Here is a 23,370-nt window from a genome sequence, read left to right as displayed (position 1 = left end):
CGTCCTTTATTATGTCTTTCTTTTCATGCCATTGGTGGGGCACCTTGTACTTGACAGTTTTTACATATGACATTTTATGCCTTTATGCTTTTTTTTATGAGTACTCAGTGTATTGATTGAAAAATTCTATCTCCAATGCTTACTAAGTATATAAACTCACAACCCTCATTGGTTCAAGTATTAGTATACTTTGAACACATGAATATTGTGTGCCACACTAACCTTTTTTTTTTTGCACTTTCGAAACATATGTTGAACAAATGTCCTAGAAAAACTTGAGCTTGCTTAGTACTTAAGGTCATGCCCTCATTGCTCATGTCTACCCCGATTGGTATGTACTATATGCCCCCCAAGTGATCATGGGTTTAAAAGCCTTGGTCACTTGCTACTTGACCATGCCTTGCTTCGAGCATTTAGAAACATAGTACTATCCTTTTCACCCAATGATGCAACCAGCAAATGCTTGCCCCTCATTGGTATTCGGGTGATGACACTCAGTAGTAATGATACCTATACACGAATGCATATTGTGTAGCAAGTGTCGATCACGATCTACGTAATCTCTCGTGTACTCGTTATAATGATTGTAGACAAAAATGTCTAATTGGACCAACCGGGTCTAGATGGGCTATTCGAGCCTGTAACGAGTCTTAGATCAAATTATTGATCGCTCCCTCAAGGACCAGATTTGATTATGATTCGATGATGGTGACTGGTCCTTGGACCAGTCTCTTTTGTTGATCATATGGGTCGATAGGTTCCTCAAGAACCAGGATCAAACGTGATCAATAATTTTAGCGACAAGGTCCTCGGACCAGTCTCACATTTAGATCTTATGGGTCGATAGGTTCCTCAAGAACCAAGATCAAGCATGATCTATTCATTTGGTGGCAAGGTCCTAGGACTTGTCTCTCTTGTTGATTGTGTGGGATGATAGGTTCCTTAAGAACCAGGATCGAACATGATCAAATAGTTTGGCGACAAGGTCCTCAGACCAGTCTCTCATTTGGATCTTATGGGTCGATAGGCTCCTTAAGAACCAAGATCGAACATGATCCATTAATTTGGCGACAAGGTCCTAGGAACTATCTCTCTTGTCGATCGTGTGGGTCGATAGGTTCCTCAAGAATCAGGATCGAACATGATCAAATAGTTTGGCAACAAGGTCCTCAGACCAGTCTCTCACTTGGATCTTATGGGTCGATAGGCTCCTCAAGAACCAAGATCGAACATAATCCATTAATTTGGCGACAAGGTCCTAAGACCTGTCTCTTGTTTGGATCTTATGGGTCGATAGGCCCCTTAAGGACCAGAATCGAACATGATCCGATGGGGTTGACAGGTCTAAAGGACAAGTCCTTCATTGAAAGAAATTTAAAGAACTAAGAGAAACTTAGGAAATTAAATCATTCATTGAAGCACAATGGCTATTGCATAGATAATTTGAAAAATACTACATTTGAAAATTAAAACTTGTGTCTCTGCTGAAAAGCTTCACTGATAGTACCGGCGGAGGTGTTTGCCATTCCAGTAGTTTTTTATTAGCTCTCCATTTAGTCGAGCTATCTTGTACGTCCTTGGTGGGATCACCTCCTTCACAAGGTATGGCCCTTCCTAGTTAGGTCCTAGTACCCCTGTTGTAGTGTCCTTAGAGTTTAGGAACACCCTCTTGAGTACTAAGTCCCCAACTTGAAATTTTCGATCTTTCACTCTAGAGTTGAAGTATCTGGCCACTTTTTGCTGATGTGCTGCTACTCTGAGACTTGCCTTTTCTCGTCTTTCTTTGATCAAATTGAGCAACTCTTCTATTAGCTGATGGTTCCTCCCATGATTGTATGTCTCCCGTCTATTCGATGGGGGAGTAAGTTCAACTGGCAACAGGGATTGATACCCAAACGCCAAAGAGAGTGGCGTATGTTATATTATTTTATGATATAATTTAATATTATATTATATTATAATATAATGTTTTAGATTAAATAAATGTGACAAAAAGTGTCACATATTGTAACATATAATAGAGAGTTACAATATTTAGATATATGAGATATATCCAAATAATGCAACATATTTGGTGTTACAAATTTGTAACTTCCAAATATTACCATTTATTGTGTAAATTTGGTGTTACACAATATTGAGATGAATTTCATAAAGCCATATGTGAAATGGCTGTTAGAGATATGATTTTAATCCCAATAATGTGTTTTGTGAGTTACAAAATCATTTGGGAGGTTTGGAACCGTTTGGAAAAACATCACACTTTTAAGTGCTGAAAATGGTCAGTGGCCGTGGCCACAACCACTAATGTCTCTAGCCGCGGCCACAGGCCAAAATTGACCATTTTTTTTTTCAGTTTTTTCAATCTTTGTTGAACGGCTCAAAAAACCCAAATAACTCTGAAATCTCATTTTTAATTCCATATTAATCCAATTAAATATTGGTAACAGTCATGGGGGTTGGTGGAATTTGAAATTCAAAGGGTATCTCTAAACTCTATAAATAGGAGCCTATAGCTCACTTGAAAGACACAACATTTCTATCCATTAGAGCACTTGGCTAGAAATACCTTGAGGCTTGATAATTCCAGAAAGCATTTCCAATATCTGAGAGAGATCCCTTAGTGCTTGAGTTAGGGGGAAATAAGCTTTTGGACAAAGGTTTTAAACCTTGTTCAAGTTGGTGATCTCCAACCCTCTTCACTTAGGTTAAGGAAGTGAGAGTTTACTTGTGTTTCTGTTCTTCATTGTATTCTATTGTTTTCCTTCTTTTTCTCTTGTTCTATTTACTTGCATATTTTGTTTAAGAGTTGTAATCTTTTCTTTTGGTCCAAACACTTTATTTTACTTGTAATCTTTAGCTTAGAGTTGTATTCTCACTATTCTCTTCTTGTTCATCATCTTCTTCCTTTTCTTTGTTTATTTGTAATTTTCAGTTATAGAATTTTAACCTTATTTAATCAATCTGTATTTATTTGTAATATTATTGCATAGAGTTGTAATATTCTTACCCATTTCCATTGAGGCAATCTATTTTTTCCTAACATTCAAAAGCATATTCCTTTGTTTGTTTCAATGGAAGGTGAGACCATCAAAATCATGAATCAAGACCTAGTGAGGTTGGATAGGTTTGATGGGTCCAATTTCACTAGGTGGCAAGACAAGGTGAGATTCCTCTTGACCACTCTCAAAATCGCCTACATTCTAGAATCCACTCTAGTACCTCTCCCAACGCCATCCGACAAGGACACTCCCGAGGAGGTGGAGAAAAGAAGGAAGAGGGAGGAGGACAATCTCCTTTGTAGGGGTCATATCCTCAACACCCTATTTGATAGGCTCTAGGACCTCTACACCGAGACCAAATCGGCCAAGGAGATATGGGATGTACTTGAGAAAAAGTTCAAGGCGGAAGAGGAAGGTACCAAAAAGGTTTTGATATCTCAATACTTCGATTTCAAATTTTTTTGGTGATAAACCTATTCTTCCTCAAATTCATGAATTGCAAATAATTGTTAACAAACTGAAAGTTTTAAAGATTGAGCTTCCCGAGGCCTTTCAAGTTGGTGTTATAGTGGCTAAATTACCACCAACTTGGAAGAGCTATAGGAAAAGAATCCTTCATAAAAATGAGGATTATTCTTTGGAGGAAATCCAAAAGTATATTCGAATCGAAGAGGAATCGATATGTAGAGATAAACTTGTGGAGGGGTCTAATGGAGAGACTTACAAAGCAAATGCGGTGTCACAACCAAAACATCCCAAAAACAAAGGGAAAAAGGGTAATGAGAAACCTTTGGGTCTAAAAACCAACCCAAACAAGTTTAAGGGCGAGAAAGGTCCTTGCTTTGTGTGTGGGAAAAAGGGTCACTATGCTAGAGAGTGTAGGCATAGAAAAGACCAACAAGGACCTAAGGTGAACGCAACTCAAGAGGAAAACATAGTTGCTACCCTTAGTGAGGTGAATGCAGTCCAAGGCAAGGTGAAAGAGTGGTGGTATGATACATGTGCCACCGTCCATGTCACCTATGACAAATCATTGTTCAAGACCTTTGAAGATTCAAAGGGCAACCATGAGATTCAAATGGGCAATGAGGGCAAATCCAAGGTACTTGGCAAAGGTACCATTGAAGTCTGTTTCACCTACGGCAAGAAAGTTACATTAGTGAATGTACTTTATGTTCCTGAAATGAGTAGAAACTTGGTAAGTGGTGATTTGCTTGGCAAGCCCGGCATTAAAGCCATTTTTGAGTCCGTTAAACTTATACTTACCAAATCAAATGTATTTTTGGAAAAGGGGTACTCTTATGAGGGTATGGTTAAATTGTGCACCAATGATGTAACTTTCAATGTTATCAATAAAAATGCTAATTCCGCCTATATTGTTGAGTATGATTCTTTATTTTTGTGGCATCTTAGACTATCGCATATAGGTTTTTCAACCATGAAAAGAGTAGTAAAATGTGGTATGATTGCATGCAATATTAAAAACTATGGTAAATGTGAAACATGTGTTAAAGCGAAAATGATTAAGAAGCCATTTCCTAGTGTAGAAAGATCATCTAATTTACTAGATTTAGTCCATAGTGATCTTTGTGAATTAAATGGTGTTTTAACTAGAGGTGGTAAAAGGTATTTTCTTACTTTTATAGATGATTTTAGTAGATATACCTATGTGTTTCTTTTAAAGCATAAAGATGAAACTTTTGATGCTTTTAAATTGTATAAATTATAAGTTGAAAATCAACTAAATAAAAAGATTAAGGTGCTAAGAAGTGATAGGGGAGGAGAGTACTTCTCTAATGAATTCAATACATTTTGTGAAGAAAATGGTATAATTCATAAGTGCACTGCACCTTATACACCACAATACAATGGTGTTGCCGAAAGGAAAAATAGGACTTATCTAGAGATGATAAATTCTATGTTGGTGTTTTCTAAGTTGAACTTCAACTTATGGGGTGAAGCGCTTTTAACCGCTTGTCACATTCTTAATCGAATACTGATGAAGAAAAATGAGATATCTCCATATGAGTTATGGAAAGGAAGAACACCCAACATAGGGTACTTCAAAGTGTGGGGGTGTCTTGCATTTTGCAAGAAAAACGAACCTAATAGAACACAGTTAGATGCAAGAGCCATAAACTGTGCTTTTGTTGGTTATGCCAACAATAGTAAACCTTATAGGCTATTGGACTTAGAGTATACTATTGCGATTGAATCTAGAGAAGTTGAATTTTTTGAGAATATGTTATGTGACAACAATTCTCAAGCTTCAACATCTTTAAAGGAGAATTTGTTATATGAGAACAATTCTCAAGCTTCTACATCCAAAGTTGATTCTCAAGAGGAGAATTCTCAAAAGAATGTAAAGCAACCCTTTGAAGCTAGAAGAAGTCAAAGGCTTAAAAAACATAAAAGTCTAGTAGTGGATGAGATAGATTCTCAAAGAATTTCATTCTACATGGTAGAAGGAAATAGAGAGGAAGTTATTAGGAAAATTCCTATTGTACTTCTCGTTGAGGATGATCCTAAGACTTATAGAGAAGCTATGCAATCGAGAGATAGTGCATTTTGGAAGAAGCCATCAATGATGAGATGGATTCCATTCTTTCCAATAACACTTGGGAATTGGTAGACCTCCCACCGGGGTCTAAGCTAATTGGGTGTAAGTGGGTATTTAGGAGAAAATACCACACTGACGCCACTATCCAAACCTTTAAAGCTAGATTAGTAGCTAAAGGGTTTAGGCAAAAACAGGGTATCGATTATTTCGATACTTATGCGCCTGTTGCAAGAACAACTTCTATAAGAATTTTTTTTGCTTTAGGTTCTATACACAACTTGTATGTTCATCAAATGCATGTCAAAACGACATTCCTTAATGGTGACCTCAATTGGGAGGTCTATATGGAACAACCCGAAGGGTTTGTCCTACCAAAATATGAACATAAAGTTTGTAGATTTTTAAAATCCTTATATGGATTGAAACAAGCTCCTAAGCAATGGCATGAGAAATTTGATCAAGCCATCATGTCTAATGGGTTTGGACATAACAATGGAGACAAGTGTTTGTATTCCAAAACTTGTAAGGGATATGTGATCATTGTTTGCTTATATGTGGATGGCATGCTTATTCTAAGTAATAGCATGAAAGGGATAGAAGAAACGAAGAGGTTTCTATCATTAACCTTCAAGATGAAAGATCTTGGAGAAGTTGACACCATACTTGGTATCAAAGTAAAGACACATAGTGGGGGTTTTGCGTTAGGGCAAGCCCACTATGTTGAGAAAGTAGTGAACAAATTTAGCCATCTCAAGGTTAAATATGCCAATACTCCATTCGATCATAGTGTAAAACTAGAGAAGAATGAAGGAAGAGCGGTGGCTCAATTGGAGTACGCTAGTGCTATAGGGAGTCTAATGTACGCTGCCCAATTTACTAGACCTGATATAGCATTTGTGGTGAGTAAACTTAGTAGGTTTACAAGTAATCCAAGTGTGGATCACTGGAAGGCAATTGGAAGAGTCCTAGGTTATCTCAAGAAAACCAAAGGATTAAGCCTTCACTACTCCAAATTTCCTTCGATTTTAGAAGGATATACAGATGCAAGTTGGATATCCAATCTTGGGGACAACTTGTCCACAACTGGTTGGGTATTTACACTTGGTGGAGGTGCAATTTCTTGGGGTTCCAAGAAACAAACCTGTATATCTCATTCCACTATGGAAGCAGAGTTCATAGCTCTAGCTGCTACCGGCAAAGAGGCCGAATGGTTAAGGGATCTGTTGATAGAGATTCCCCTAATCAACGATAATGTATCTACTATATCGATACATTGTGATAGCCAAGCGACATTGGCTAGAGCATACAGCGAAGTGTATAATGGGAAGTCTAGACATATTAGTCTAAGACATGGATCTGGCAGACAATGTAACCTGTATTCAAAGAGGAGTCATCTCAATATTCTATGTGAGAACAAGTGAAAATCTGGTGGATCCTTTCACTAAGCCACTAATGAGGGATTTAGTGGCTGCATCATCTCGAGGGATGGGACTTAAACTCCCTAAAGAGATTTATGATTGATGGTAAGATATCTTAACACTAATTATTCAACTAGTGTTAGGTTCAATAGGTAACAACAAGTCAATCAAGTGAATATTAGTTGTACTCAAAACAAGTCCCATCTGAAATATTGAGTACTTGTGTGTTACCAAGTTGAGGGTTAAAACTGAAAGAATTTTTTTTAATAGAATTCAGTCTTCTGAAGACAAGTATTTTTGGTAACAAAATACTGTAAGAATTCTACCTATATGGACCTAGTTGTGGTGCCGCCTTTCATGAGAATTGGGAGTATTCTCAAGAACATCCATGAATGGAAAGAGCACATGGCCATTAACGGTGCAAAGCGAGACATAGAGGTCTCAAGTGAACATAAAAAAGGTGTGTGTGTTATCACCGATTTGTTATCATGAAAAGATGGTTCAATGCCTAGTGCAACCAAATTTTTGACAAATTTTGTGATAATTACACTATAGTAAAGTTCAAGTTGAAAAACACTTTGCTTTATGCACTAATGCAATGACTCCTATAAGAGAGAGTTCTTATTTAATCAAGTGGGGGATATGTTATATTTTAAAATATAATGATTGATTAAATAAGTGTGTTGACCCAGGATTTGGCCAACTGACACGGAGTCAGAATATACTTGATATGAATGAATGTGTAGAGAAGAACGTAATGACAAAAAGTAATAACAACACGATATTTTTATAGTGGTTCGGCCCCAGGATCTGGTAATAACCTACATCCACTTAGACTGTTATTGATCTAAGAACCAAAGGAGTGATCAAAGAACAAGGGTTCAATGAGTTTCACTAACCTCTCAAGAACAATACAATATCACTAGGAGAATTACTTTAGTCTCAAATGATTCAAAAGCCAAAAGTCCCTTCCTTGAGCTATCTTTTGCTATTTATAGACTCAAGGGGGATTTCAAAAGATTGTTACAGATATTCTTTCCTGAATAATCGGATACTCAGGAGATTGTGTGAGTTAAATTCGGGATTCACAAAGATCTTCACAGTAATGTTGCTTTGTATGCGGAACCATCAACCAGACTGGTCGCAGGTAAGACTGGGCTGCTTACTGCTTCTAATGCGTCTTCTGGTCGATGCTCTAGCAGAGCCTTTCCAGGTATCAGCCACGTGTCCAGGGATCACTTGCCACGTCATCAATGCTAATTTTTTGGATAACAAAGTGTTACAATAGATAACTATTTAATCTAGTGGGGGAATGTTATATTATTTTATAATATAATGTAATATTATATTATATTATATTATAATATAATGTTTTAGATTAAATAAATGTGACAAAAAGTGTCACATATTGTAACATATAATAAAGAGTTATAATATTTAGATATATGAGATATATCCAAATAATGCAACATATTTGGTGTTACAAATTTGAAACTTCCAAATATTATCCTTTATTGTGTAAATTTGGTGTTACACAATATTGAGATGAATTTCATAAAGCCATATGTGAAATGGCTGTTAGAGATTTGATTTTAACCCCAATAATGTGTTTTGGGAGTTACAAAATCATTTGGGAGGGTTTGGAAGCGTTTGGAAAAACAACACATTTTTAAGTGCTGAAAATGGTCAGTGGTCGCGACCACTGAATGTTGGTGGTCGCGGCCAGTGGGACAAAGAGTAGTGGCCGCGGCCACAAGCCAAAATTGACCTTTTTTTTTCAGTTTTTTCAATCTTTGTTGAACGGCTCAAAACCCCAAATAACTCCCAAATCTCATTTTTAATTCCATATTAATCCAATTAAACATTGGTAACAGCCATGGGGGTTGGTGGAATTTGAAATTCAAAGGGTATCTCTAAACTCTATAAATAGGAGCCTATAGCTCACTTGAAAGACACAACATTTCTATCCATTAGAGCATTTGGCTAGAAATACCTTGAGGCTTGATAATTCCAGAAAGCATTTCCAATATCTGAGAGAGATCCCTTAGTGCTTGAGTTAGGGGGAAATAAGCTTTTGGACAAAGGTTTTAAACCTTGTTCAAGTTGGTGATCCCCAACCCTCTTCACTTAGGTTGAGTAAGTGAGAGTTTACTTGTGTTTCTGTTCTTCATTTTATTCTATTGTTTTCCTTCTTATTCTCTTGTTCTATTTACTTGTATATTTTGTTTAAGAGTTGTAATCTTTTCTTTTGGTCCAAACACTTTATTTTACTTGTAATCTTTTGCTTAGAGTTGTATTCTCACTATTCTCTTCTTCTTCATCTTCTTCCTTTTCTTTGTTTATTTGTAATTTTTAGTTATAGAATTATAACCTTATTTAATCAATCTATATTTATTTGTAATATTATTGCATAAAGTTGTAATATTCTTACCCATTTCCATTGAGGCAATCTATTTTTTCCTAACGGCGTATGCCCTGTCGCCGTTCGTGCCATCATTCAATGTGACCATAGGACCTCCAGAAGTAATTCTGGCCAGGATCCTTTGGCTTGTTCAAGGCATTTCTTTAGAGTGTCTTTGATAGTCTTGTTCACTGCTTCTACTTGACCATTAGCTTGGGGTGTGCTTCCGAGGAAAAGCTCTTTGTGATTCCATGCCTCGTATAAAATTCGGTGAACATATCACTGTCGAATTGAGTCCCATTGTCCGAGACTATCTTCCATGGTAGGCCAAATCGACATATGATATTCTTCACCACAAAGTCTAAGACTGTAACGACCCAAAATTACTAATAAGGCTTAAGGGCCTTGATTAGTGTGTCGGGAGGGCATAAGTGGAAGTTATGTGAATTAATGGTGAAAATGCATGATTATGTGATATGCATGATCCTATGATTATATGGATATGTGGAATGCATGTTTATGAGTATTAGATAAGCATGCGGGCCCTGTTTAGCTTGTAAGGGCATAATTGTAATTTTTTCCCGTTACGACATAAATGTGATAAACTATTGAGACCACATTATTATGTGGATATATTTATATTTGTAGCATTTGACCTGAGACGGTCCTAGGGAGTCGTTTAGCTAGAAAGTTACAACGAGGTCAAATACCCAGTTCGGGAGGAGCTTAGGGGTATTTTAAGAGTATTATAATGTGTTCAGGAATTATTGAGTAATGATTAGTAGCTTATTAATAATTTTGTATGTCGGGATTAACAGGGATTTTTGTAGGTATACTCGAGGACTTAGCGGTATGTTGCCAAGTAAACGCAGCCCTTGATGTGGTCAGGATGGTATAATTGGTGAACCTAGGCTGGTAGGGTTGATGCTTAGCTTGTTTGTCGTCGGGTGCCGACTTAGCTTTCTTTTCTCCACCTTGCTCGGCCCCTAAGGTATTCCTCTTCCTACCGTTGCCCCCATTGCCACCCTGAGGGTTTGCGCCATTTTTATCCGCCTTGACAGTGGTTAGATGGTTTATGCCTTTTTCTTCCTTCATGATAGCATCATCTAGCTTCATGTATTTGTCGACTCGATCCAGGAACTCTTGCAAGGTTTTGATAGGGTTCCTATGTATACTATCCCACAAGGGACTACGATAAATTATTCCTGCAGAGATGGCAACGAAATTCCCTTCATCTCCTACCGTGGACACTCGATTTGCCTCTCTCATGAATCTTTGAATGTAGTCTTTCGGGGATTCATCTTTCCCTTGCTTGATGTCAGCTAACTGATTGGCATAAACTGGTTGAATCCGCCCTGCACTAAAGACCTTGCAGAATTCCTTACTGAACTACTCCCAGGAAGTGATGGATCTAGGTTTGAATTTCCAATACCATTCCTGAGCTGAGTCAGAGAGAGTGGTGGGGAATACCCTACACCTATAATCATGCTCCACATCGAGTAACTCCATCTGATCCTCGAACTTCCCAATGTGTCATACTGGTTCCTCCTTCCCAATGTATGTAGGAAGTTTCGGGGTCTTATATTTCAGTGGTGGTTGGGTAGCTTGGATCTTGGCACTGAAAGGACTCCCACTTCTATGAGCCAACTCGATATTTTAAGGTTTCTTTGTTAGACCCTGAACAGCCACAACAAGTGCATATATTTGAGCCTACACTACTGATGGGATCACTACTCCAAGTAGGGTAGACGTCCTTGGTACCCCCTCCTGAGTGTTGGTCCTCCTGTTGATGACCTCCCTCAAATCCTGAGGTTGTTCTTCTTTCCCTAGCCTATCGAACACAGTACTAGTGTTATTCATCGATTCCTTTCCCTTGCAAGACTGAGGGTGTAGGGGGGGTAGGTCTGCCTTGGCCCTGTCAGTGCAACCTTGTCCCCAAGCCTCTCCTCCAACATTACTTTGAGACTTTGAGCGGCCATTTCCATTCCTATCACACCTCTCAGATGTTTGACCCTCATCTCCTACGTTGTTTCGTCGGTCCCCCTGGGAAGGGGCCTTTGGGTTGGTAATACTCCTACTCTGAGATGAAGTGTTATTCTTCTTAGTCATGGAGGAGGCAGTCTTGGACTGTGCCTCTTCATCCTGTCTTTGGGAAAGTGGTTCTAAGAGTGTCCTTGGGGCCCTACTCCTCCCCTGGGACTCTTTGCTACTGTTGTCTCGCATTCCTACTACTTTGGCCTGAGCCTCCCTCCCCGCCTGAGCAGCAGCTTCAGTGTTAGTTTGGGCCAACTGAGTATCCCCCTCCAAGGCCACAGCAGCCTCCTGGTGTCTCCATTCAACTTCCTACTCCCTCTGGATCATTCTCTGGACCTGCTCATCTATCTCTCATTGTTGCCGTTCCATAGTCGCCTTCTGAAGGGAAATTTCTGCAGCAAAGGCCTCCTGCCTTGCCAAAAATTGTGCCATCTCCTCCTGGTGAGCATCGTGTGGATCTTCCGCATTAGGTTGATCTCCAACCTCCACCTGAGGTTCGTTCACGGGATCGATGGGATCCTGAGTGTCAGAATCCCTGAGAGTGTTCTTCTTGGTCTGACTGGATTTTGGAGGCATCGCATAAATGATGAAAGTGTGCTTCTTGATTTCGTACTCTCAATGAAAGCACCAAAATGTTGACCTGTGAAATTGGCCAACGGTCGTATGTACAGCATACGACACCTTTTGAACGAAACAAATAGAATAAACGACAAAGTACGATTATCTTAAATAAACACACAAGAATTTTATAATGGTTCAACCCTTTTCTGATGAACAGTAATAACATAATCCACTTAGCTTTTAGTATTGAATCACTAGAAAATTATACTGTTGAACCAAAGTATTCACTCATTCTCACTTGCCCAGAATTTCTCCCCAAATGCTCTTTAGATCTCCAAAATTCCAAAAAAAGTGATCCTTTGAAATGAAGCCCTAGGTCCTTTATTTATAGTACCCAGGGGCTGTTACATGACCAAAAATATTGGGATCGTGGTTTGGTACACGATTATCAGGTAGCGGAGATACGTGTCCACCTCCCCATGATCATGAGATCGTGGGTCTTCTTGTTGTTTCTCTAGATCGTGGTGGATAATGCACGATAGAAACCTTTGAGGAAGATGTTAAGTCTCTGTTGGTATGTGAGACTTAGGTGCTAGGCCTGTGACCTTCTGGGTGCTGGACCTGTTGATCCTCTGGGTGCTAGGCCTGTGACCTTCTGGGTGATAGGCCTGTTGATCTTAATTTGAACGAGAGTGAGTATTTCTCAGTGAAGTGTACTTGGGGGTTTGAGTTGACCACCCTATGAAGAATAGGGTGGGTCGACCACCCAGGTGGTTCTTGAGCATGTCAGGCCGACCACCCCTAGGGATCCTTGGGCATACTGGGGCTGATCACCCTTGGGGTAGAGGTCAGGTCAACCACTCTCTTGGACACACTGAGGCCGACCACCCCTGGAGTAGAGGTCAGGTCGACCACCCCTAGGGCTCTTGGGCCTGCTTAGGCTGACCACCCCTAGGGCTCTTAGACTTGCTTAGGCCGACCACCCCTACGGGTAGGGGTCAGGCCGACCACCCCTGGAGGGTTTAGGCTTGGTCGACTTCCCCATAGGTCATATACTTATCTTTATTGCCCGTTGGTCTTTTCTCAATACTTTGTCGTTTTTCCCCTGATTTTTGATGTCACATGTCGCATTCTCATTCGCCACGCCATCCTCGTATTTTTTAGGGATAGCAGCCAAAATTTCAATTCAATGATGTGGCAATCAGAAGTGACAAGTGGCAGTGCATGATCGTCACGCAGATTAATTGTCAATAAATGTATTGACCAAGGGAAGGGCAAAGGTTGGAAGTTGACCTACGAAGTTGTGATATTACTGGTCAGGAAATAAATTTACCTGGTCAAGAAGTGATTTGCCCGACCAGGTAAGGCTTTTGACCGACCAGTGAGGAATTCTACCCGACCAGGAAGTTGTTTTGTCCAACCAGTCACCACTACAACAATATTGAGTATATATTACATTAAAGTATAGCATATTTTTAAAAATGCTAATATTAATGGGGGATTAAAATTAACACGGCTGATGAATAGTGGGGATTAAAATTTTTGGCGCCATATGACTAAAATCCTAGGTGGCAAAATGAATTTATGCCAAAATTCCCTTTCTCTCATATTTTCTCAAGCCTTTCTCTAACTCACGAAGCCCTCTCCGCCCTCTCCGCCCTCACGAAGACTCACTGCCCTCAACTCATCTCTGCCTCCGCCCTCACGAAGTCTCTCCGCCCTCACCGAAGTCTCTGCCTCACGAAGCTTTCCATTTCTAAAGTGAGAGTAAAACTCATTATTTCAGGTGATCCATGTTTACCCTGTTTTTGTGGTGGATGTTCCACTAATCACCTTATCTCATTCTTCAAATTTTTTTTTTGCCCATCCCCAGATTGCACCTTTCGATATTGAGTTTTCAGTGACACACAAGGAACTTGACTTCTCTCATTTGCTGGTTAGTTCCTCCAGAGCTAAACCTTTTGCTGCTATTCTTAACTAAAAATTTCATATAATGGAAGGAAGGTCTCAATTGTTGTTGAACTGTATTTCCAGGATCTTTTAAGACGGCTACTTAGAGGTCAAGCCTCTCTATTTGATTGGTCTAGATCTTCTTCCCTGGCGAGGACCTTATCACCCAGAGTTTTGGAAAGTCAAATAGATGCTAAGAAGGTTTGTGATTCACTTGCAACTATTTATGCTGTTATTTTTTTTTAGTGTGTAATACGTATATACATACAAGTATATAATTTTTTTTAAATTCTTAAATTTCTTTAGAACTCTGTTTAGTTCTTAGTTCAGCAAGCTCTTGAATATTTTTTTGCCGATGATATCAGCTTTGATGCTTTAAGGGAAGAATAAATGATAACCTTGTGGAGATGAACAAATTACATGAGAGAAATCTATGAGATACATAGACTAGTGCATGGAAGTTTATGACAATAGAGTTGAACCATTTTGAAATGCCTGAAAGTTCAAGTGTTTACAATTTCAAGCCCCTAGTTATTCATCGAGTAGTATTGAATCTGTAAGTATATTTGGTTTAAACTGAAATTACTCAACTCAATACACCAAACAAATTCAATAGCTTCTTTTTCTTTTTCTTTTTTAATAATGAAACAGTGCCATCAAATTGTTTGGGAAAAAGAAAATCGATTAAGTTTCTTAGTCATTAATGCAAAATACCTAAGCTAGTTGTTTGAATATTGTATGGTAATATACTTTATAATTTATAAAGGCTATTATTACATATATATAAATATACATTTTATGCTTGTTGTTTAATTTTAGTGTTCTTAACATACGATTGATACAGGGAAATTTAGTACATGCTGGAGGAAGAGTTATTTGTTCAGCCGAAGGAGATTTTCAATAATACAATTACCAGAGCAAACTAAGTACGATGGTAATAAACTGATCCAAATAACCCAAAACTCTATTAAAATTTTAGTATTTTTTTTTTAAAAAAAAATACATGCACTGAATCATAGACCAAGATGCATTTGTGGTAAGAACAAAAAACTTGCACTAGCATGAGTCAGTCACACACAAGCTAGCTAAAGTAGTGGGAAAGAAGAAATTACAAGAATCCATACTTTTACTACACTACAAGATCAGCAACATTCCTTTATCCATGAGCAAGATAGATATTTCTAGTTGTTGATTTCTCTAAATGGGGATCTTATGTCAGAATTTGCTTCCAGTTTCTTCACTGCAATGGGACTATTCACATTCTCACTCAGATAGCTAGAGTGTTCATCCTCAGTAGAGGGCATTGTTGTCTGTAACAAATCCATTAGTTGTTTGTCTGAACTGGAGATCTCACTAATCTTGTCACTCAACCCCTCAACCAATCCCAACAAGTTTTCTCTTTCTGATGATAACTTAGTAACATCTTCAAGTAAGTTTCTTCTCTCACTCTTGAGCTCTTCAATCAAAGCATCTGACTCTTTCAGCTTTGTCTAGAATTGAAACCCCATATTCTTCATTTCCAACTCTTTTGCCTCCAATTCTGCTTCAACTTCAACTACTTGCCTCTTCAAAACACACATGGAGTTTTGCTGCAGTTCCAGTTTCTGCTTTACATTATGGATGTCATCCTCAAGTTCAGCAATCATAAGCTTCTTCTCTTCAATTTCTAGTGCAGCCATAATCTGGGCAGCAGTTATTTTCTCCCACGCTTTATGTGTCAGATTAATCTCTGCTTGTTTCTTGGCGAGCTCTGAAGAGAAAGAAATTAACGAATTATTAAATTTATCTTCAAATGATCCCACAAGCCGCATCAACTCATTTATTCTCTGGTTCTTCTGTTCCATAAGCTCTTTTTCATGCTCAATTGTTCTTTCTGCTACAATTCTTGAGAGCAAAACTTCCTCAAGTTCTCTTCTCAATGATTCTTGCTCCAACCATTCAACTACTTTCTGGAGCTGCTCTAGGATCTTATCCTTCTCTCTTATCGTTTGGAGAAAGCTTGGTTTCTCTGACTCCAAGGACATGGTTGTTTTCATCTCAGCTGAGTTAGCAGCAGCTTCTCTTGTTTTGAGATTCTGCTCTAGTAACTCCACCTGGTGCCACTACAATAAAAAAGTATTTTAGCTACTCAAAAATTGGTAGTCATTAACATATTTTTGGTAGCTAATAGACTTTTAGCTACCAAAAATTTTTAGTAGCTAGTTCGTAGCTAATACCCCGTCGCTAAAAGTTTATAGGTACCAAAATATTTGGTAGCAAATGTTCTTTATTTGCTACTAAATATTTAGTAGTAAAAGATATTGTATTTAGTAGCAAAATGATTTACTTTTATATCCACTATGTTTTTTTTGCTACCATAATTTGGTAGCAAATTACATAATTTTATTAATAAAATAAATTAAATGTTGTTTTACTAATAAAATTTGGTGGCAAAATATTTCAAAATTGGTAGCTAATAAATTATTTTCTACTAGCAAATGAAAAAATATTATTATTTGGTAATTTGTATTTTTTTTTTTGGTTGGATTTTTTAAACTAATAAATTATAATTGCTCAATTATTTTAATATAAAAATAAAAATCCACGTAAAATATTAAAACTAATAAGAAATTAAAACTAATAAGAAATTACAAATGTATTTAAGTGCTCATTTTCTCCTAAAACCTGTTTTCCTTCGTGGGTTTTCTAGTTCATTACATTTCATTTTGTTATTCTTGTTGCTTCTTACATGGGTTAGCAAGAAATTCAAGAAGAGTCATCATGAGGGTCCGAAGGAGAGGCTTAATAACACAAAGTATTTGTGTTATAAACCAGCTTTAATGGCTTGTCTGGGTCTTTATGCGTTTAATCTAGTGTTGTGCTTATTGAGCTACATCTACTGGTATAGGAATGGTTGGTCTGATGAAAGCTTAGTGACCCTTCTGGATTTAGTCATAAGAACACTTGCTTGGGGTGTAGTCTCTATTTACATGCACACCAAATTTTCTAACTCCGGTCATTCAAAGTTTCCATTTTTATTGAGAGTTTGGTGGATTTTCTACATATTCGTTTCTTGCTATTGCCTTATAGTAGACTTTGTTCTATACAAAAAACAAGTCTCCATATATGCTCAGTCCTTTGTTTCTGCTGTTGTGTCTGTTATCTCTGGTCTGTTTTTCATATATGTGGGATTTGGGGGGAAGAAAGAAGGTGAAGATACACTTCTTCAAGAACCCCTTTTGAATGCTAATGGTGTAGTGTCAAATAAGTCCACAGGGGATGCGACTATAACTCCTTTTTCTAAAGCTTCTTGAGCCTTGATATTTGCTGTAGAGTCTCCATGGATCTGTTCTAACTCCACCTTGAGCTCTTTTATAGTTGCATCTCTACTTGCTAACACAGACCTACAGTTGCTCAAATCATTTGTAACCTTTTCCAGTTGAGAGTTCCTTTCATCTTCTTTAACCTTAAGGTTTGCAGTGAAGTCTTCACGCATTTTCTCCAACTCCATCCTTAGCTCCTTTAACATTGCATCTTTATTTTCTAGCTGGTGTATCCATTCATCTTCTTGAGCCTTGATACTTGCTACAGAGTCTTCACGGATCTGATTCAACTCCACCCTGAGCTGTTTTATGGTTTCATCTCTACTCTCTGGCTGAGCCATACAATTGCTCAAATCATTTATGACTTTTTCCAGTTGAGAGTTCCATACACCTTCTTTAGCCTTGAGATTTACAGAAAAGTATTCACGTACTTGCTCCAACTCCATCCTGAGCTCCTTCAACATTGTGTCTTTACTTTCCAACTGAGACCCACAATTTTCCAATTCCTGTGTCAATGTTTCAAGCTGGGACTTCAATTCAGCTTCTCTAGCCTTCAGATTTTCAGTAGATTCTTTGTGCATCAGCTCTGAACATTTGAGCTTGTTTCGCAACTTTGCCACAGAAGGTGAACCTGAAGCCTTTTGGATTAGAGCTTCCTGAAATTCTTTTAGTGAAACCTGTACCTCCTGCATTTCTTGCTCCATTTGTCTTTTCTGATATTCCATCTCTTTACGAAGTATCTCCTTTTTTTCAAGTGCATGTCTTGGAGATGCAATTTCTTCGTTCCTCTTCTCAGTGAAGCAGATTTGACAATGTTTTCAATGATTACCAGGATGCAAAATCCCAACTAAAATTTTAGTATTATTATATAATAAATCAAACTCAGCTAATCATATGATTTCAGTTTATATATTTTGCTTATGGAATATTTTTAATTTATATAAGCTCCTCACATTCACAGTCTGTGCATATATGTTAGCATGCAAAGTTATGACTTACATGGTTGAACATAATTGTGACATGACTTTTTGATTTATTGGGTTCTCTACACAAGTTTCTAAATTTCTTTAACTCTTTCAGAAATTCAGAATTGGAGGGAACTTTATTTGCAGCAGTTTGCAAGAGGTATGTTTTCTTTTATTTTTGTTAAAATACTTTGCAAATGTTAGAGGAGTTTGAATATCTTAGATATTCATCCATAGTGAAGTAGGTTCTGAGATTATTATTATTGTGTGCTGCGGTGATAACGGAAGGTTGAGAACTTGTGTGTATTAGTGAAGTAGGTTCTGAGAAATTTGTGTGCTGCGGCGAGATAAGGAAGAAAACTTGTGTGTTGATTGAATATTTTGAATTGATAATGATTGATGGTTGGTTAATAAATATGGCTGGAATGTTTTCTGATTTTCTGTTAGTTATTTGATGTATATCTAATAAACTTCAAAAACCATAGAAATTTGAAAGTAGAATCGAAACCCATGTGGGGAAAATCGAAACCATAGAAATTTAGTCATCAATCAACTAAATACAAAGTGAACTTGAAAAATCTTAAGGTGAACTAAAACCATAATCCATAACTGCTTAAAACAACTCCTTTTATACTTTGCATCTTTGTTATTACAATAATAAAATACATTTAATCACATTGTAGAAAAATCAGCAAAAATAAAAATCAAATAATCACATTTAAATATGATATAGGAAAACATGGCTACCTTTACTTATCAAAACAAAAAAGGAACACAAGAGTCTTATCCTCCATCCCTTAGCTCAAGAGTCTCGTACACTCATAGTCAAACAAAATCAGAAACATACCAAGTTGGGAGAACTAAAAATTGGTGACTGCTTGAACCAGAAAATTGAAAGACTAATAAGGAAAGCAGCCAAAAAGATCCTGACAGAAAAGTTGTAAAATGTAAAATTAAATAATAACAAAACAAACTTAAATGACCATAAAAAACACATACATATTAAGTAATTAACTTTATGATTTTTTAAATTTATTATTTATTGTATGTTGACTTAAGAGATAGATTTATTATAAAATTCAGAACTAAATAATGGGTTTATATGAATAATAAATTAGAAAAGTTCCTTCATTTTTCTTTCCTATCCATAGATCGATGAACCAAAAAACAAACAACACCCCTTTAACTTTTTTCTTCCACTTTTTCGGCTACCAATCAAACAACTTTTTATTATTCTGCCTCTGTTTTTTTTTCTTTCCTCTTGTGTTTTCTGAATACAAAACATACATAGTCATAGTGTATCTTTATAAAATATAAGACACGTGAATAACACTAATGCCAAAATGTCCTCTAGAAACTACCAAAAGTGCATGCATGGCTGGATAGCTCAGTGGTTTTCTATATCGGATTAGCATATATGATCTAAAATCTGAATGGCGTTATATTTAAAGAAGAAAAGAACAGTGTATTATTGTTATTATTATAACAAAAGTAAGCAACAGATAAGAATTGCAATGAGTGATTTTTTATTAGGTTCAATCAATGATAAGAATATGCATGACTACAATTACAGTTGACACTTTCGGGGCTTTTGAACTTCTCACCTGGTTGTTTTGTAAATGTATCCCATATACTAACTCCTTTATTTCCCTCATCAGAAGCTCCCTCAAACTACCATATTGAAATAGATATCAAATTCTTGAACTGACAATACTCTTTATATATATATAAATATATATAATATTTCTTTGAGATGAGGATTGGAAATGCCAGAATTATCTCAAGTTTAGCAATAAGACTAAATAAACAGCTTAAATTCATTTCTGAACTCAAAATCAAGTAATTTTAAAAATCAAATCATATAGTATATTTTGGTTGATACAATTTTGTATTTACCATTACATAGACTTATCAAAATTTTCCTTTTTGTTGGTTAGAACAGGACAACTAAATTGGTGATCATGTTGGATAAAAATTGGCTACGCTCCAATAGGTAATAAGAATTAGGGATTTAATTAGTGCTAGCTTAGTAAAATTAGTAACTTACTGTATTTGTTACTAATATATTATAAATATGAACTTGTCTTTGAATTGTAGAGCCTCGGATGAGTATAGAGAAGGCGCTAAGAATTTTGTAGAAATGTCAGAAAAGCTAGCTGGTTATCCAGAAAAGTTATTGTGTCCATGCAAAGTTTGTCGAAACTTAAGTCACCAATGTATTAACATTTTGTATGAACACTTAGTAACTACCCCACACTTGTAGTCGCAAAGGTTATGCAAGATTGATTGATGAGTTGGTAAAGCCAAACATATTTACAGTTGTTTTATTATAGAATTTGGTTTAGATATTTTTTTAATTTATTTTCTTATTTTGATAGATGAACCATAGTGAAACCAATACACCACCTTCTAGAGTTGATGTTTGGACCAAAGCACATAAGAAGAAAAATGGCGAACCAGTAAATTCAGAAGTGGCTGAAGCTTTTGTATACACCTTGCCCTTTCAAAATCATGTGACTTTAGCTTTAACTTACTCATTTGTTTGAATACATTTATTGATACTATTTATTTTTGAAGGATTTGGTTGAAGAATATAAGAAAGATCCTGCTACGTCTTCAACTACAAGTGTTAATGAAGACATCCTCACAAAAGTCCTTGGTCCTGAAAAAAATTCATACTTGAGAGCTTTCGGAAGAGGAGTTACTCGGTCAAAGTTGCAAATTGTGTCAGAAAGAGATGACCATTTGATAAAGATAGAAGGTCAATGCAAAAATTTGAACGACAAAATGCAACACATGGAGCAACTCATTGTTTCTTTAATGAAAAATCAAGTAAGTATTTTGATGCTGAAACTATATTTTCATGTGGCTGAATTGCAATAATAACTAAGATTCATGTTTAATTTTTTGGTTAGTCTTTACTTTTGTATTTTTTTTAATTTTGATGTTGAATTCATGTCTTTCTATCTTACTTGTAAATAGAATACATCTTCTTAGAGCGAGGAGCAATCAAATGTCAATGTTCAATCAAATTCTCATGTTCATTCCACTCAGGTAATTATGATACTAATTATATGAAAATGATAAAATCTAAAACATATAATATTCAATATAAAATCATTTACTGCTGCTGAATTTGTTATATTGATATATTGTTAGAGTGTCAAGAACCACACATTTGGCTCAAAATGCAAAATATTAGATTGGATTGGATCTGGAGAAATTATTGCAGAAGGTTATTTTATCTCAAGTGACCCAAAGGATGAGGTTCACCATGTTCCTCTTGGGCCTAATGCTATGAAAGTGGGGATAGATCTTGTGAGAAAGAATGATGCATTTCTGTGGAGGCCTTCAACAATTATGTCTACTATAGAAGATGTTGTAGGTAGTATAATTACATGGCCAGCTGATAAAGTTATAATTAGGTAATTAACGTTTTTTATGTACTCTTTTAATTTACTATAACTTTAAGTTGAAGCATTACTTATTTAAATTTTGTTGTAGCTAAACAAATGGACTCGCAACAAAGACAAGTGCACAAATGATGATGAATTGAAGGATGGAGCAAGTTTCACGCATGGTTTACTTTTGTGTATCTTGTAATGTTTCTATTTTTCATTTTTGAAGTAAAAATTGTTCAAGATTATAAAACTTTATTATGTTATGCTTTCAAACTTAAGTTAGAACTAAGATCTCATGAAGTAGACACATTCATGGTTTGAATTAGTTATTGTTTAATGTAATACTTATGGTTTATCAATCTATTGAGAATTACATTTTATGATTAATTTTGAATATTTTTATCAAAATACAATAATGAAAATCTTTTAATTAAAAAAAACCATATAAGTATACTTATCAAAATAAAATTTAAAATTTTATTACTATATGTTATGATTTAAAAGCATATTATAAGCGTAAAAAATCGTTATGGTTTATATAATATAACAAACTAAAAATGTTATCAAAATAATCAAATATAACAGTTGAAAAGTGTTATGAAAAAAATACAAGATTAAACTTCAAATTTATAATCAAAAACTCTATCTAAATGTTATTATTTGAATATTATAGCACCTAAAAATGTGTTATTGAATAGTTTAAGATAACACCGAACATAACATTCAAAAATGTTATAGAAAAGACTGGACTTTTAATAACATGGGCTACGTTAGCATTTTCAGAAGTGCTATCAATAGTCCCAGATAGCACTTTTTAAGTGTTATGAATACTGTTTTTTCTTGTAGTGCACTTCAGTAAGATGTTGTGCCCGACCAGTCACATAAGAGAATAGTGCTATCCGACCAATAATGTATTTTGGCTGACCAGTTACTTCAGGAGGTGTTTTGTCTGACCAACTACATCGGAGAATATTTTTGTCTAGTCAGGGAGAAGTCTCACCCGACCAGACACACGAATTGGCCGACCGGTCATCTCTGAGAGGGACTCACTCGAATTTGAGTAAAACTTCAACCTGAATTGCTTGTAACTACTGCGCGAATCTCTCAAATATCCTAAAGAAATAGCTATATTGTTGTAATTTAAATTTGTTTATTATTTATTAATTAAAGTTGGTTGAAACAACCAAATACCCCGTCAAAACGGGATATTTTTCATGTACGATCCATGACCCTATAAAGAGTTCATGGCATCATTGGGGGGATCTGATCTTTTAGACTATCTAATTTTGAAACTTTGGGGTTGTGACTTGGGACATTCTCGGGGCATTTTCTGAGAGAGCTTCGAGAGAGAAACTCTGTATTTTTTCACTTACACTTAAGAAACTCAGTTAACTCAAGTTCATCTGATCTTAAGTGTAGGCTACATATATCACAACTCCAAGTGGATTAGGCTATTACCAACAAATTGGGGCTGAACCACTATAAAATTATTTGTGTCATTTATTTTCTATTGAAGGTTTACTGTCGTTTTTGCGTCTACCCAAAGTTGGCCAAAATCATGGTCAACATTTTTGGTGCTTTCATTAAGAGCCCGAATAGAAGAAATACACTACTATCCAACCAATATGGTGCCCAGGAAGCCTGATACGTCAACTGCAAAAGAAATTGTTAGACCAGAAGGTTTTACACCTAAGAACCCTGACACTGAGCCCAGGGTCTTTCTCGAGGAGACGACTCCAGAGGTCAAACAAATCTAGGAAGCCATGGGGCTTTCCA

The 23,370-nt window shown here is 36.5% G+C and overlaps 1 pseudogene; it reads right to left on the bottom strand.

Moving 5' to 3' along the window:
* Window positions 1–15,107: 15,107 nt before the first annotated feature.
* LOC133815030 (uncharacterized protein At4g38062-like) lies at window positions 15,108–19,823 on the bottom strand (annotated as a pseudogene).
* Between the last annotated feature and the right edge of the window lie 3,547 nt (window positions 19,824–23,370).

The sequence above is a fragment of the Humulus lupulus genome, chromosome 2 (genome assembly GCF_963169125.1).
Source record: "Humulus lupulus chromosome 2, drHumLupu1.1, whole genome shotgun sequence".
Classification (NCBI taxonomy): Eukaryota; Viridiplantae; Streptophyta; class Magnoliopsida; order Rosales; family Cannabaceae; genus Humulus; species Humulus lupulus.
This window is presented reverse-complemented; position numbering and strand designations above follow the sequence as displayed.